The following is a 14500-nucleotide window of genomic DNA, read 5'->3' as shown; positions in this document are numbered from 1 at the left end:
CCCCAAATGTGCCCAGAAGTAATTGGAATCATTTATTATCTTTACACTTGGAGGAGTTTCTGTTCTGGTCATGATGACTAATTTCTGCTTCTGTCAGAGTTACAGCTTAATAAATACATTAATCGAAACATTACATTTCTTTCCAAGGTATACAAAAAGCTCCTCCCCAAATAAGACTGATGTTTTTTAACCGAGTCCTGGTGAAACAGTCTATGCTGGATAAGGACAGATGCCCCGACAGGGCCGGCCACGGAGTATGACTCTGGGCGCACAGGATTTAGGGAGAAATGCCGCCTACATCTTCTGTCAAAACCGGGTGGTCACCAGATAAAGAAGATGCGGTACATATACACAGTTGAATACTACTCAGCCATAAAAAGAGAATGAAATAATGCTATTTGCAGCAACATGGATGGACCTAGAGATGATCATACTAAGTGAAGTAAGTCAGACAGAGAAAGACAAATATCATATAACACTCATATGTGGAATCTAAAATATGACACCAATGAACTTATCTTCAAAACAGAAACAGACTCACAGACACAGAGAACAGACTTTCTGGTTGTCAAGGGGGAGGAAGGTGGGAGAGGGACGGAGTGGGAGTTTGGGGTTAGCAGATGCAAACTATTATATACAGAATAGATAAACAACAAGGTCCTAGTGTATAGCACAGGGAACTATAGTCAATATCCTGTGACAAACCGTAATGGAAAAGACTATGAAAAAGAATGTATATGTATGTATAACTGAATCACTTTGCTGTACAGCAGCAATTAACACAACCTTGTAAATCAACTAGACTCCGATAAAATTTTTTAGAAACCTGGGTATTCACACACAGGAGCATGGAGAGCTCAAACTGAGACGGAGCTCAGCACACGGTGCTTAGGCCACCCCGATGCCTCCCGCCCCAACACGCCCAGCAGCCCCACAGAAGCACAGGCCTCTCCAAGGTCGCTCCTGGTGCCAGGCTTATCACTACGAGACAGGAGCCGGACTGTGGCCCCCGCCTTCACCTTTGCGAAGTGGCATCACCATTAATCCTAAATTGGCACAGATGTCATTGAAGTCACCATTAGTTAAAGTGCAGGGACAGCAATGCAGGGGAAACACACTGAGAACAACATTTCTGCCCTTTCCATCAATAATGTAACAGTATTTACGTGGCCCCGCTGAACAGACCGCTAACCCCAGGGAGGAAGGCGGATGTTGGCTCAGCAGCCCAAGCGGCCCCGGGCAGGCTGAGACCCTCGCCCCCCGGCAGCCACCTCGCCCCGTGGGGGCCCACACAGCGCCCTCTCCGCTGTCCTCAAGGCCAGGACAGTGCGGTCAGCGGGAGCAGTGAAGCAGGTCAGGACGGGACCCAGCTCTGGGCGCTGAGGAGGAGCGCGGGGGGAGGGCCCCCGGCGGGCCCAGGGGATGCGGAGCAAGGACCAGCGGGGCCCTGGCTTCCGCCACAGCTGGAGCGCCGACAGAAGCACCCTCCAGGATGGAGGCGCAGGGAGCCGCAGCCCAAAGACCGCGGGAGGGGCTGGGAATAACGTCGCGCACGGCAGGCCAGGCCCCAGTGTCCCACCCCCCGTGCTCAGACCAAGTCACAGGGCCAGTGGAGGCCAGGGTCACGCGCCCCCCCCACCCCGGCCCCCCACGGCCAGGTGTGAGAAGCAAGCGGCCTGCGGCACCCGATCAGCCTCCCGACAGCCGCCCGCAGGCTGGCTCATCCAGGCGCAGGGAGGACCGCAATGAGGACCAGGGAAGGAGGAGGGTCGAGCTCACAGCACCGCCGGCAGCGTCACCTGCCGGGTCCCGCCGGGCCGACTGCCGGCCCAGGATGCAGCCGGACGCGAACGTGCGGGGCGACCTCCCAGACGACACCCACAGGCACCCTTCCCTGGGCGCCCTTCACACCACCCCCGACACCTCCAGTCCCACGGAGCCTCCACCCAGACTTGCACTCGCGCCTGAACGCAGCATGTCCCAGCTGGACCCCGCGTCTTCCTCCCCAGCCAGCTCCCCCTTGCGTCCCCCCCAGAGTGCCGCCCGGCACCGCGTCCTCCCGACGCCCTGGCTGGGCTCCATCGTCACCACGTCCTGTCAGCTGCCGAGTCCCCGCAATACGACCATGAATTCACATGCGGCAAATGTGCCAGGCCCTGTGTGGGGTCGTGTGGGGAGATCAGGATGGACAGGGTCCCTGCCCTGATGGAGCTCATGGTCTCGGGGGGACACTTTGAGCCCCGAGCTGACAGTGTGCTGAGTGTCACACACGGGGGCCATCCTGGTCTGGGCACAGCCCAAGGCCCCTCACGCTGGACCCTCCCAATCCCTCCCCACTGTAGGCTCGGACCCCTTTGCTCCTGTCTGGCTAAGACAACCCACTCCTCAGTGGCCTTCCCTGAGGTCCAGGCTCCCCACAGTCCATCCCATGGCACTGCCGAAGCATCCACGAAAGGAATCCTGCGTCGTCTCCGTCCCACTCAAAAGCCTGCAGTGGCGCTGACCACTGACTCCTGGGGGTAGTGGTACCACCCCACAGGGCCTGCTCAGGCTCCCCGGCTTACCCCCCTCACCCCTTCACAGACGCCACCCAGCCCAGCTGGGGTCCCTGCTGCACCTCAGTCCTGCCCCACCACCACGGCCAGGTCTGGCAGATGCTCTGCCTCCAGCTGGACGGTCCTCCCCCACCCCTCTTCTCAATCTCCACCCCTCCTTCAAGACAAACACCTCCTGCTCTGTGAAGGCAGCCACGACTCCTCTGATGACAAACACTTTATAACACTACAGTCTACAATGCATGATGAATGCGTAACAGCTTGGAGTATCTATGCACCAAATAACAAAGCAGAAATCCAGAGATGTAAGAAGAAACACATGAAAACACAATGACAGTGGAGACCAAACAACTGCTTTCCTTTCAAGGCAGGTCAAGTGGACCATAAATAAGTAAGGATACAGAAGACCAGACCAGCTAACCCATAAGGCAGAGTGTATGCATACACATACAACATGGTACCCCAATAACAGAGAATATATCTTTTCAAGTATATTTGGAACATTAATAAAAATTTACTGTCTATTTCACCACAAAGAAAACCTAAATACGCTCCTTAAAGTAGAAATATTACAAATAATATTCTCTGATCACAATCCAACAAACTAGAAATTGGAAAAAATTTTTCCAAACAATTCACTTATTCTTAAATAATTCTGTGTCAAAGGGAAAACACGATCAAAACAGATTTTCTAGAATAATAATAATGAAAATACTACTTATCAGAATCACCAAAACATAAAGCAATAATCAAAGGAAAATTCATAGCCTTCAATACTTTATATCCACAAGAACAAAAGAATTAAAATAAATGAATTAAGCAACTCAAACAAATTAGGAAAATAACAATAGAGAATACCAAAAAGAAAGCGGAAGGGGCGTAATAATAAAGAGAAATGCAAAATCTAATTGATTAAAAAACAAGAAAATAGCAAAACCTATTTAAGGTACACTTATGTGCCTTCAGAAGACAGGGAAGCAGAAATGAGCAGATGGGAAGACATCCCCGTTCCTGGGCAGGCCCCCTCCTGTCCTTCAAGGGCAGTTCTCCTCTCGTTCATCTATGAACTTCTCCAGAACCCCAGATAGAGCCTAACAAGTTCACATGGAAAACTAAACCAGCAAGAATGTCTGGAGAACCGTGCAAAAAAGAACAGCATAACACCTCTGATCAAAGAGCGTGACCTTCGTGTGTAGACAGACAGTCTCATGAAGAGTCTGGTGAACTACAGCCCACAGGCCAACCCAGCTGTGAGCTAAGAATGGCTTTTACATTTTCTAAGGGTTGTGAAAAACAAAAGTCAAAAAAAGAAGAAAATGATTACACAGAGATCATATGTGAACCCAGAAAGTCTAAAATATTTATGATCTGGTCCTTAACAGAAATCCATTTGCCAACCTCTAGTCTAATGGAACGAGCAAGAAAATCCAGAATTACACCCAAGTAATAAAAAAAAGTTTGGTATATGATAAGGGTGGCTCTCAAGTCACTGGGGAAAAAGACGAACGTTTTAATAAATAGTACTGGGTCAACTGGATAGACATTTGGAAAAAGATAAAACTGATCCGTATCTGCCATCACAGAGCAGGATAAACTATATAGAGATCAGAAATCTAAATGTGAAAAATGAAACCTGTAAATCCTAGAAGAAACCACGCACGAATCTCTTGCTGAGCTAGGGGAGGAGAAAGCCTTTGCATCTATGACTGAAGAAGCTAGAAGCAATAAAAGACTGACACATTAGACTACACGAAAGTAACACCTTTACATAGCAAAACCCATCATAAGCAAAGCAAAAAGACAAATGGCAAAGTAGGAAGCATATTTGCAATGTATATCACAGGCAACAGCTAATCTTCCTAATACAGTTCCCAAAACAGAGGACAAAATAGATGAAAAATCTGACAGAGAAATGGAAAAAGATATGAATAGAAGTTTGCAGACAAAGACAAAAGATGCTCAACTTCACTCATTACAAGAGAAATGCACATTAAAACTTCACTAAGATCTATCTCACATCAATCAGAACGTAACAACCTATTTTGTGGAGGAGGCCAAAAGATCTCAGGCTAACAGAGGGGAGGTGGTGGTGTCTGTCAACACCACTGAAGCCTTTTATCCTATAATCCCACTGCCAGCAATCTGCCCTAAAACACACCTCCACACGCAGAAAACACGAGAAACACAAGGTTACTCATTGCTGCATTATCTGAAATAGCAGAACCCTGGAAAGACCCAAACCTCCATCAGTAGGATGACGGTTAAATAAACCACAGAACATGCATCCAATGTAGGACGATGTAACTGTAAAAACAATGCAGACGGTTTCCACATGGAGTGGAACTCAGGATGGAAAGTTAACTGAAAACAGCACAGTGAAAAAGTGTATTTGGTATGCCACCTATTGAATAAGAAAAAACAAAAAATAAAAACGTAAATGTTTGCTTAAGCCAGAAACTAGAAACTCGGTCACCCCCAGGCCGGTGAGCAGGTGGGGACTGTCTAGAGGGGTGAGGGTCGAAGGGAGCCTTGAGTGCTCATTCAACTACGGTTTTATGTTTGGGGCCACGTAAATATTCCAATCAAAAAGGAGGGGGGTCTGGGCAAGATGGCGGAAGAGTAAGACGCGGAGACAACCTTCCTTCCCACAGATACGTTAGAAATACATCTACAAGTGGAACTGCTCCTACAAAAAGGAAATAAAGCAAATATGAAATTGAAAACAAACTGAAACCAACAAATTCGATTGAACATCAAATAGGCAACATAACTGCATAGAGAAAAGAATGAACACAAGGGCTTTGGGCCACACTCACTCACTCTACATCCTCGGTGGGACACAGCCCAAGACCAGAAGAACACACAGAAATGTGAACTTTTGTCAGCCATGTATCATTAGTATTCAAACTAGCGGGGTAATTTTGAAAATACATTGTGTAAATTATAAGGGAAAGTAAATAAGTAAATATATTATCAGGAAACACGATTTTCGGTTTAAGAGGAAAGAGATACAAATAAAATATTTTAGGGAAAAGCTTCTAAATTTAAATTAGAAATATCAAGGTGAACTCATGTTTTAATATACATGTCCCAGCTCTGCCCAGGGAAAGGCCTAGAAGCAGTTGAGACCCCGATCAAAAGCGCCCAGATAGTGATCTTTAGAAAGCACTCCCAGTGGGGGGCCAGGCTCCTGGGAGAAACGGGTGACCGGATCTGAGGCAGAAAAAGCACAAGGCGAGCCTGGACACCTTTGCTCCAGAAAGGGAGGACCTGCCCAAAGTCCAACCAGAGCGTGTCAACAGACTCAGGCCAACTCGAAGGGCTACAGCTGGCCAAAGACGAAACAAAGAGCTAGGATATACAAAACCTGAACTGTCACTATTAGAGTAACTATTACAGTAAGTTCTTACTCTGAAAATTAGAAATTAAAGGGAAAGTAACATTTGTCCTGCCTTTTTTGGAGAACATATATGTAGTTCACCCCTGGCTGATGAGAGAAAGTCTCTTTTTATAGAAGAAAGCCAGCTCATAAAAGGAGACCGAATGATGGCATTAGAAGAATTACAATTTTGAAAGCTCCATTTAAATAGCTGATCCAGGCAAAGCACAGCCAAGGATGTTAGGACAGTAGGTGAAGGGCTGCAGGGGTCGGATATTCACACGAAGCCCAAGAACAGCCCCAAGAAGTCTTCCAAGCGCAAAGGGGGAAGCGCCTACCTCTTCCCACTGGAGACACCTGGGGCGGGTGCCCCTACCAAGTGCTCACACTGGCACCCGCACGGTGACACGGCCTGACCTCGGCGCCTCCGATGGGACGCACAGGCAGCACGCGGCCTCAACAATGAAGAGTTCACACCAAATCCAGGATGAGACTGAGCCCTCAGCCCTTCCCCCAGTGGACGAGAACTACTGGAGATGAACGAGGTAGACAACCAGGTGAGGAGACAATCAGACACACGGAATGTGGGACAATCCACAACTCGCTCGGTCTCTTCAAACAGGCACCAACACTGGACAGAGAATGCAGGGGACAAGTCTCAATGAAAAGAGACTGAACACACGATTACAGATAGTACTTGGGCCTGGACTGGATGTCAGAGCAAAAAACAGCTACAATGGACATATGAGGGGAAATGGGAAAACTTGACTATGAAATTCTTATAATCTTAAGTATGATAACAGAATTGTGTGTATAGAAAAGGACGTCCTTATTTTTTTATAAATTTATTTATTTATATTTTATTTTTGGCCGCATTGGGTCCTCGTTGCCGTGCACAGGCTTTTCTCTAGTTGCGGTGAGCGGGGGCTACTCTTGGTTGTGGTGCGCGGGCTTCTCATTGTGGTGGCTTCTCCTGTTGCAGAGCACGGGTTCTAGGTGCACAGGATTCAGTAGTTGTGGCACGCAGCCTCAGTAGCTGTGGCTCGCGGGCTCTAGAGCGCAGGCTCAGTAGTTGTGGCGCACGGGCTTAGTTGCTCCGCGGCATGTGGGATCTTCCCGGGCCAGGGCTCAGACCCATGTCCCCTGCATTGGCAGGCGGATTCTCTACCACTGTGCCACCAGGGAAGTCCCAGATGTCCTTATTTTTAAGTAATGTGTGCTCCTATATTTAGAGGTAAAGTGTCACCACACCTGCATTTTACATTCAAATGATTCTGAGGTCGGGGGAAAGATGAACAAAGAGATAAAGCAGGTATTCCCAAATGCACCAACACAACTTCTGTAGCTGGGGACACGGTATTAGGGCACCTGGAGAAGGCACAGGAAAGACAAGATCCAGTAAGGAAGAGGCGATCAAGGCTGTACTAGAGGGTCCAGACCTGGACACTGGTCTGGTGGGAGATGCCCCCTTGGCTGGGATAACTCAGGGGCGGGAAGATGGACGAGAGTTCTTTAGGACAATGGATGCTCTTGGCTGACCCAGACTCCAGCTCTCACACTAGGCAAGACCCCACTAGACAAAAACACCAAGAGACGCATGTTAGACAAACAACATGCTAGAAAAAAACAGGCAAGAAAGCAAGGGAAATAACAAGGAAAGGCGGCCCCGTGCATGTGGTGTAGAAGGACGGGGACCAACACAAGCAGATGAAATGGTCACAAACTTGGGGGAACCTTCCTGAAAGGAGTGGGGGACAGTAGTAAGGGAGGAAAGTCCAGAGGCACATCCCACTCCTGAAGAAAAAGAGGAAACAAAAGAGAGTCTACTCACAATGGAGAACAGGGACTAGTGTGGCAGAGGCAGTCAGCAGGCCCATGGGCCGCAGGTTCCAGAAGCTGCGGTTTCTCCCGCTGGACCAGATGTGGCCGCCGTTCGGCATGAGCCTGCTGAGGGCTGCCCACAAGGGCGTGTGGGAGCCGCATCATGGACTCTGGGCCCCAGGACGCAGACCAGGAGGGGAAGCAGTGACCCTCCACGAGAGCTGGTGGTCAGGGCTGCCAGGACTGTAAACGTCCAGACTTTGCCAGAAGACAACAACGTCTCAAACGCCACTTTGCATAAGTGGGTCCACCCACCAGAAAAGAGCAATCGTGTGGCAGAGCTGAGACCAGGGCTTTTTCTCTCTGCCCTCATGCACCCCTGAGTCTCTGCTATCATCTTTGGCAAAACCAAACTTTGGATTCTGGGAACAACATTTTGCTTAAAATAAGTAGTCCAGGCTGAGAAATCACTCACTTCGTAAGCTTGGTGGGTGTGGAGCCAATGCTTTTAAAACCTTTTATATGTCCTATTAACTCTCTGCATTCTTTATGAAGGTCACAAACCTCAGTCCCTACCTCACAGGATACACAAAATCAATTCCAGATGAATTCTAGATCTGAATATAAAAAGGGAAAAAAGGCTTCTAGAAGGTAACATAGGAGGATATCTTCAAGACTTCGTGGAGACAAACTCATTTTGGGTGTAGCTTAGGAAATCTGCCCATTAAGGAAAAGACTGATAAATTGGACATAATTTTCATGGAAAACTCCTGTTAACCAAAAGATACCATTAACAGAGTCAAAGGCAGGAGGAGATATTTATAACATCTGAAGAAGGTCTGGGATCAGGATATATACGTAACACCTACAAACTGAAAAACAGACAACACAATAAAAAATGGGCAAAGCACTTCAAAGGAGGATCTGCCGAAGGCGACAGCGTGTGGAAGGTCACCGGTCAGCCAGGAGACGCCGGCACATGCCCACCAGGAGGTCACGTGAAAGAAACAAACAGAGCCACACACATTACACAACCAGCAAGGACACGGGCAGTTCAGACTTTCCGTCTACTCCAGTGGGTGTGTAAGCTGGCACAGCACTGGGGAAGGAATGCACCAAAGCTACATCTGTGTTGCCCGGGGACCCAGCAACTTCAGTCCCAGGCACAGACCAACGCAGATGCACACACACACACGTGCACCAAAAGAATGATCGTATATTATTAAAAAGGCAAGAGAGAGCCGGTACTGGTGAGGGTGTGGAGAAAAGGGAACCCTCGTCCACTGCTGCTGGAAATGTAAAGTGGTGCAGCCACTATGAAAGCCTCCTCCAAACCTTTTTTGGAGGTTCCTCAAAAAACTTTAGTTACCACATGATCCGGCAATCCCACTCCTGGGTATTTAACCAAAGAAAGCAAAAATACTAACTCGAAAAGAAATCTGCACCCCGCCCCCACCATGTTCATTGCAGCATTATTTATAATAGCCAAGATGTGGAAGCTACCTAAGTGTCCACTTATGGATGGACAGATAAAGAAAATGCAGTATGTATACATACGAAATATTACTCAGCCGTTAAAAAGACGGTAATCTTGACATCTGTGACGACGTGGATGGATCAGAGAAAGACAAATACCATATGATTTCACTTATACGTGAAATCTTTAAAAAAAGAATCAGGCCCGTTAAATACAGAAAGCAGACTGGTAGTTGCAAGAGGTGGGGCAGAGGGTGGGCAAAATGGGTGAAGGGGGCCAAAAGGTACAAACCTCCAGTTATAAAATAAGAAAGTCACAGGGATGTGATGCACAGCACGGTGACTACAGTTAATAACACCGTGTTGCGTATTTGAAAGGTGCTAAGAGAGCAGATCGTAAAAGTTCTCGTCACAAGAAACACAGAATTTTATAATTATGTTCGATGATGGATGCTACCTAGACTTGTTGGGCTGATCACTTCACAATGTTTTAAATATGTTCATAGCAGCATTATTCAAAAGAGCCAAAACCTGGAAATGATTCAAAGGCCTGTGCACAGCAGAATGGGTAAGCATTGTGGAATGTTCGGACAACGGGTTTCTATACAGCCAAGATCACGGACAAACTACTGCTACATACAGCAACATGGAGGAATCTCCCAGACATGAGGTTGAGCGAAAGAAGTTAGATTCAAAATGGTATGGATAATATGATCCGTTTAAGTTCAAAAAACAGGTAAAACTGATGCAGAGTGACAGAATTCAGAAGAGCAGTTACCCTTGGGGGAGGTCATCAACTGGGGTTGGGGGGTTGCTCTGTAACGTTCTACAGCCCCATCCGAATTGGGTGGTAGTTACACAGGTGTGTTCACTTTGTAAGAATTACATCTTTTACAAAAATTAACTCAAAATGTTAATTTTTGTAATGTAAAGTGCAAAACTATCAAACTCCTAGAAGATAACATAGGAAAAAAGCTAGGTGACCTTTCAGATTTGGTGATGACTTTTTAGCTACAACACCAAAAGCACGATTCATAAAAGAAATAATTGATAAGCTGGATGTCATTAAAATTTAAAACCTCTGCTCTGAGAAAGACACCATTAAGAGAATGAAAAAGATAAGCCACAAGTTGGGAGAAAATAGTTGCAAAACACATACATGATAAAAGATTCATATCCAAAATATACAAAGAACTCTTAAAACACAACAAATATGAAAACAAACAATCCAATTTAAAAATGGGCTAAAGATCCAAACAGACATCTCACCAAAGAAGATATACAGATAGTAAGTAAGCAGATGGAAAGACACACTACATCATCTGTCATTAGGGAACTGTAAATTAAAACAATGAGCTACCACTACACACCTACTTGGATGGCCCAAATCCAGGACACTGACAACATCAAATGTTGGCAAGAATGTGGAGCAGCAGGAACTCTCATTCACTGCTGGTGGGAATGCAAAATGGTGCAGCCACTTTGGAAGACAGTTGGGCAGTTTCTCTCAAAGCTTAACATACTTTTACTATACGATCCAGCAACTGGGCTCCTAGGTATTTACCCAAATTAGTTGAAAATGTATGTCCACACAAAATCCCGAACAACAAACTGGAAGCAACCAAGGTGCCCTTTGGCAGGTGAATGGATAAATAAACTGAGGTACGTCCAGAGTATCATTCAGTGCCAAAAATAAATGTGCTATCAAGCCACGAAAAGCCATGGAGGAACCTTAAATGCATGTTACTAAGTGAAAGAAGCCATCTGAAAAGCATACACTATATAATTTCAACTATATGACACCTTGGAAAAGGCAAAACTATGGAGACAGTGAAAAGATCAGTAGCTGGCAGGGTGGAGCACAGGGGATTTTTAGGGCAGTGAAATTACTCTGGTTGATACTGTAACAGTGGATATATGATGTTACACATTTGTCAAGATCCATATAACGTACAACGTGGGGAGAGTAAACCTTAATGTAAACTCTGAGCTTCAGTTATTAACACTGTACCAATATCAGCTCATCGTGAATGTAAGAAGTTGCTAACGGAGGAGACAGTGGGGGCGGGAGTATATGGGGCTCTGGGCTATCGGCTCAGTTTCTCTGTAAATCTAGAACTGCTCTAACAAATAAGGTCTAACCATCCTTAAAAATTCACGGGGTTTCCCTGGGGGTGCAGTGGTTGAGAATCCGCCTGCCAATGCAGGGGACATGGGTTCGAGCCCCGGTCTGGGAAGATCCCACATGCCATGGAGCAGCTAAGCCCATGAGCCACAACTACTGAGCCTGCGAGCCACAACTACTGAGCTTGTGCACCACAACTACTGAGGCCGCGCGCTAGAGCCCGTGAGCCACAGCCACTGAGCCTGCAAGCCACAACTACTGAGCCCACGAGCCACAACTACTGAGCCTGCACTCTAGAGCCCATGAGCCACAACTACTGAGCCCACAAGCCACAACTACTGAGCCCGTGCTCTAGAGCCCGTGCACCACATCTACTGAGCCCACGAGCCACAACTACTGAGCCCACGTGCCACAACTACTGAAGACCGCGCACCTAGAGCCCATGCTCCACAACAAGAGAAGCCACCGCAATGAGAAGTCCACGCACTGCAACAAAGAGTAGCCCCCGCTCACCGCAACTAAAAAGAAAGCCCACGCACAGCAGCGAAGACCCAGCACAGCCAAAAATAAATAAATAAATACATTTATTAAAAAAAAAAATTCATGGAATGGTGCACTTTGTTGTATGCATGTTATATTTCAACAACAAAAGAAAACGTCTTAAGTGAGGCCCATGAAAGACTCGGTGCTGAGCCAGCTCAACCTTCTGAGGTCTTGAGGAACCCGGTCCATCCAGAGAGAGCCCCCAAGTTTGGGCTGCCAAAGGAAGCCCAGATCTGCTCAGTCAGAGGTGTCTTTGGCCAAGACTCAGCTGTGTAAGAAATTGCAAAGCCTTTGTGGACTTCGAATTTTAATTCACCATGACAAGAAAATTTGATTCTGGAGTTTAATTTCTTTGGACTTCCACTTGCAGGGAAATTTAATTTTTGGACTAATTTCTCTCTGGGCAATTCATAATGGAAAGGGGTTTACAGTCAAATCAGGAGCGTCTCTAAGTGGCTGGCCTTTTTTATTGAATTATCCTAACACTATCATTTAACCTCATTGCAGAACCTCCGATGAGCTCCACTGGATCAAGTGACTGGATAGCATTTAGCACAGGAAACAGAATAGGGAGTGAATGGTCAGCAATGGGTGCAGAGGGGCCCCAAAATCCATGCATTATTCTGATCCATTTCCGAGCCTTCTGGGGACATAGGCTAAACTACCCACTGCTGGTCCTGGGGGGACTGGCAAAGGAAAGGTGGTGGGTTTGGGAGCAGTGGTCCCAGGAAGGCTGGGAAACCTCCCCAGTGGTGACTGGTCCCCTCCCCCAAGGAGGGCCACAGCCCCGCTGGCCATAAACTCAACGGTTACGCGAGCTGAGAGAACAAAACGCAGGAAGGTTGCAGGAACACATCGTCCCCAGCCCCACCTCCGTGCAGAGGGACGGCCCGTGCCGCCCTTTGCCCAGCATACCCTCCTCCCAGGGCAAGAGCAGCTCACAGGCTGGTGGGTTTGGGGGAAGAAGCAGAGTCCAAGCTTCTCACCCCTTCCCCTGTCTCTTCTTTTCAGATTTGTCCACAGGAAGAGAGGAGGCCGCAGTCCACAGGCAAGCGGGGGGCGGCAGCTCTGCCCCAGGTTCCAGGTCAATGGCGGCTGCCCAGCCCGACCTCTGCCTGCCGCTCACCTGATGGGGGCCCGGCAAGCACCACGGGCTCTCGGGCTAACCCCATTCCCACAACGGCTCTGACTCTCCGCACTGATTCTGACCTTGGACAAGGGAACGGGGCATCAACTGCTGCACCCGTGACTCCTCGCGCCCAACAGTTTGGCTGACCCTTTCCACTATTTCTTTGTTTTCTAAGCATTTATGCTCATTTTCTCATTTCTTTCCTTCTGCTTTTATTGGGTTCGTTCTGGTTCTTTTTCACCAAACTTCTTGAGCTGAACAATTAGATCAGCATGTTAAACGATACTTTCTTCTTTACCAACAATATAAGCATTTAAAGCTGCAAATTTCCCTGTAATTACCATTTTACTTATTAGCTTTTCTTTTAAGTTAATTTTTACTGGAGTATAGTTGCTTTACAATGTTGAGTTAGTTTCTACTGTACAGCAAAGTGAATCAGCTATACGTATACATATATCCCCTCTTTTTCGGATTTCCTTCCCATTTAGGTCACCACAGAACATCGAGCAGAGTTTCCTGCGCTATACAGTAGGTTCTCATTAGTTATCTGTTTTATACATAGTATCAATAATGTATATATGTCAATCCCAATCTCCCAATTCAACCCATACCCCCTTCCCCCTTGGTATCCATACGCTTGTTCTCTATGTCTGTGTCTCTATTTCTGCTTTGCAAATAAGATCATCTGTACCATTTTTCTAGAGTCCACACATATGTGTTGATATACGATATTTGTTTTTCTCTTTCTGACTTACTTCACCCTATATGACAGTCTCTAGGTCCATCCACATCTCTACAAATAACTCAATTTCGTTCCTTTTTATGGCTGAGGCCATTTTACTTATTAGTTTTGATATGCAATATTATTTTGTCATTCAGTTTTAAGTAGCCATTTCTATACTGATTTCTTCATTTACCTAGGGAAAAATTAGAAATATGTTTTAAAATTCAAAAAAATCCAGCAGTTTGGAGCCTTCCAGGGGGAGGGCAGTGAATGATTTCTGACCTTGAGGTATTATGGTCAAAGAATGCTATAAAATTAGATTAGACATAGGGTCTCTTGGTATATGGCAATACCTGCTTGGAGGCCTTATATACACACATATATGAATAATCAGTTTTTATAAGTTTCAAAGGATACTTGAAAATAAAGCATATTCTCTAAATTGGTTGTACAGGTTCTATAAGACCATCTCTTTAAATTGTATTTTATAATATTCTCATTAATTTTTTTCTGCTTGATCAATCAATTTACTGACAGAAGTGTGTCAAAACCTCCTATGATTGTAGGTTTGTCAGTTTCTCCTTATAAAGTCCATCAATTTGTCCTTTATCTTTGGAAGCTGTGGTTGTTAGAAGTTCACGGATTCAGAATCATTTTTTCCTAGTGAATTATTCCCTTAATTATTATTTAATAGGCTTCTTGATCCCCAGCACTGCCTTTGCCTTTTGTCACTTTTGTCTGATGTTAA

General features: G+C 46.3%; 1 protein-coding gene across 5 annotated transcripts in view; it reads right to left on the bottom strand.

Annotated features, from left to right (window-relative positions):
- The window catches only part of NPHP4 (nephrocystin 4), a 127636-nt gene that overhangs the window by 21612 nt on the left and 91524 nt on the right, over positions 1 to 14500 (bottom strand). The window lies entirely within an intron of this gene.

Source organism: Balaenoptera borealis, assembly GCF_965194805.1.
Source record: "Balaenoptera borealis genome assembly, chromosome: 1".
Classification (NCBI taxonomy): domain Eukaryota; kingdom Metazoa; phylum Chordata; class Mammalia; order Artiodactyla; family Balaenopteridae; genus Balaenoptera; species Balaenoptera borealis.
Note: the sequence above shows the minus strand (reverse complement) of the source record. Positions and strands in the feature narration are given on the sequence as shown.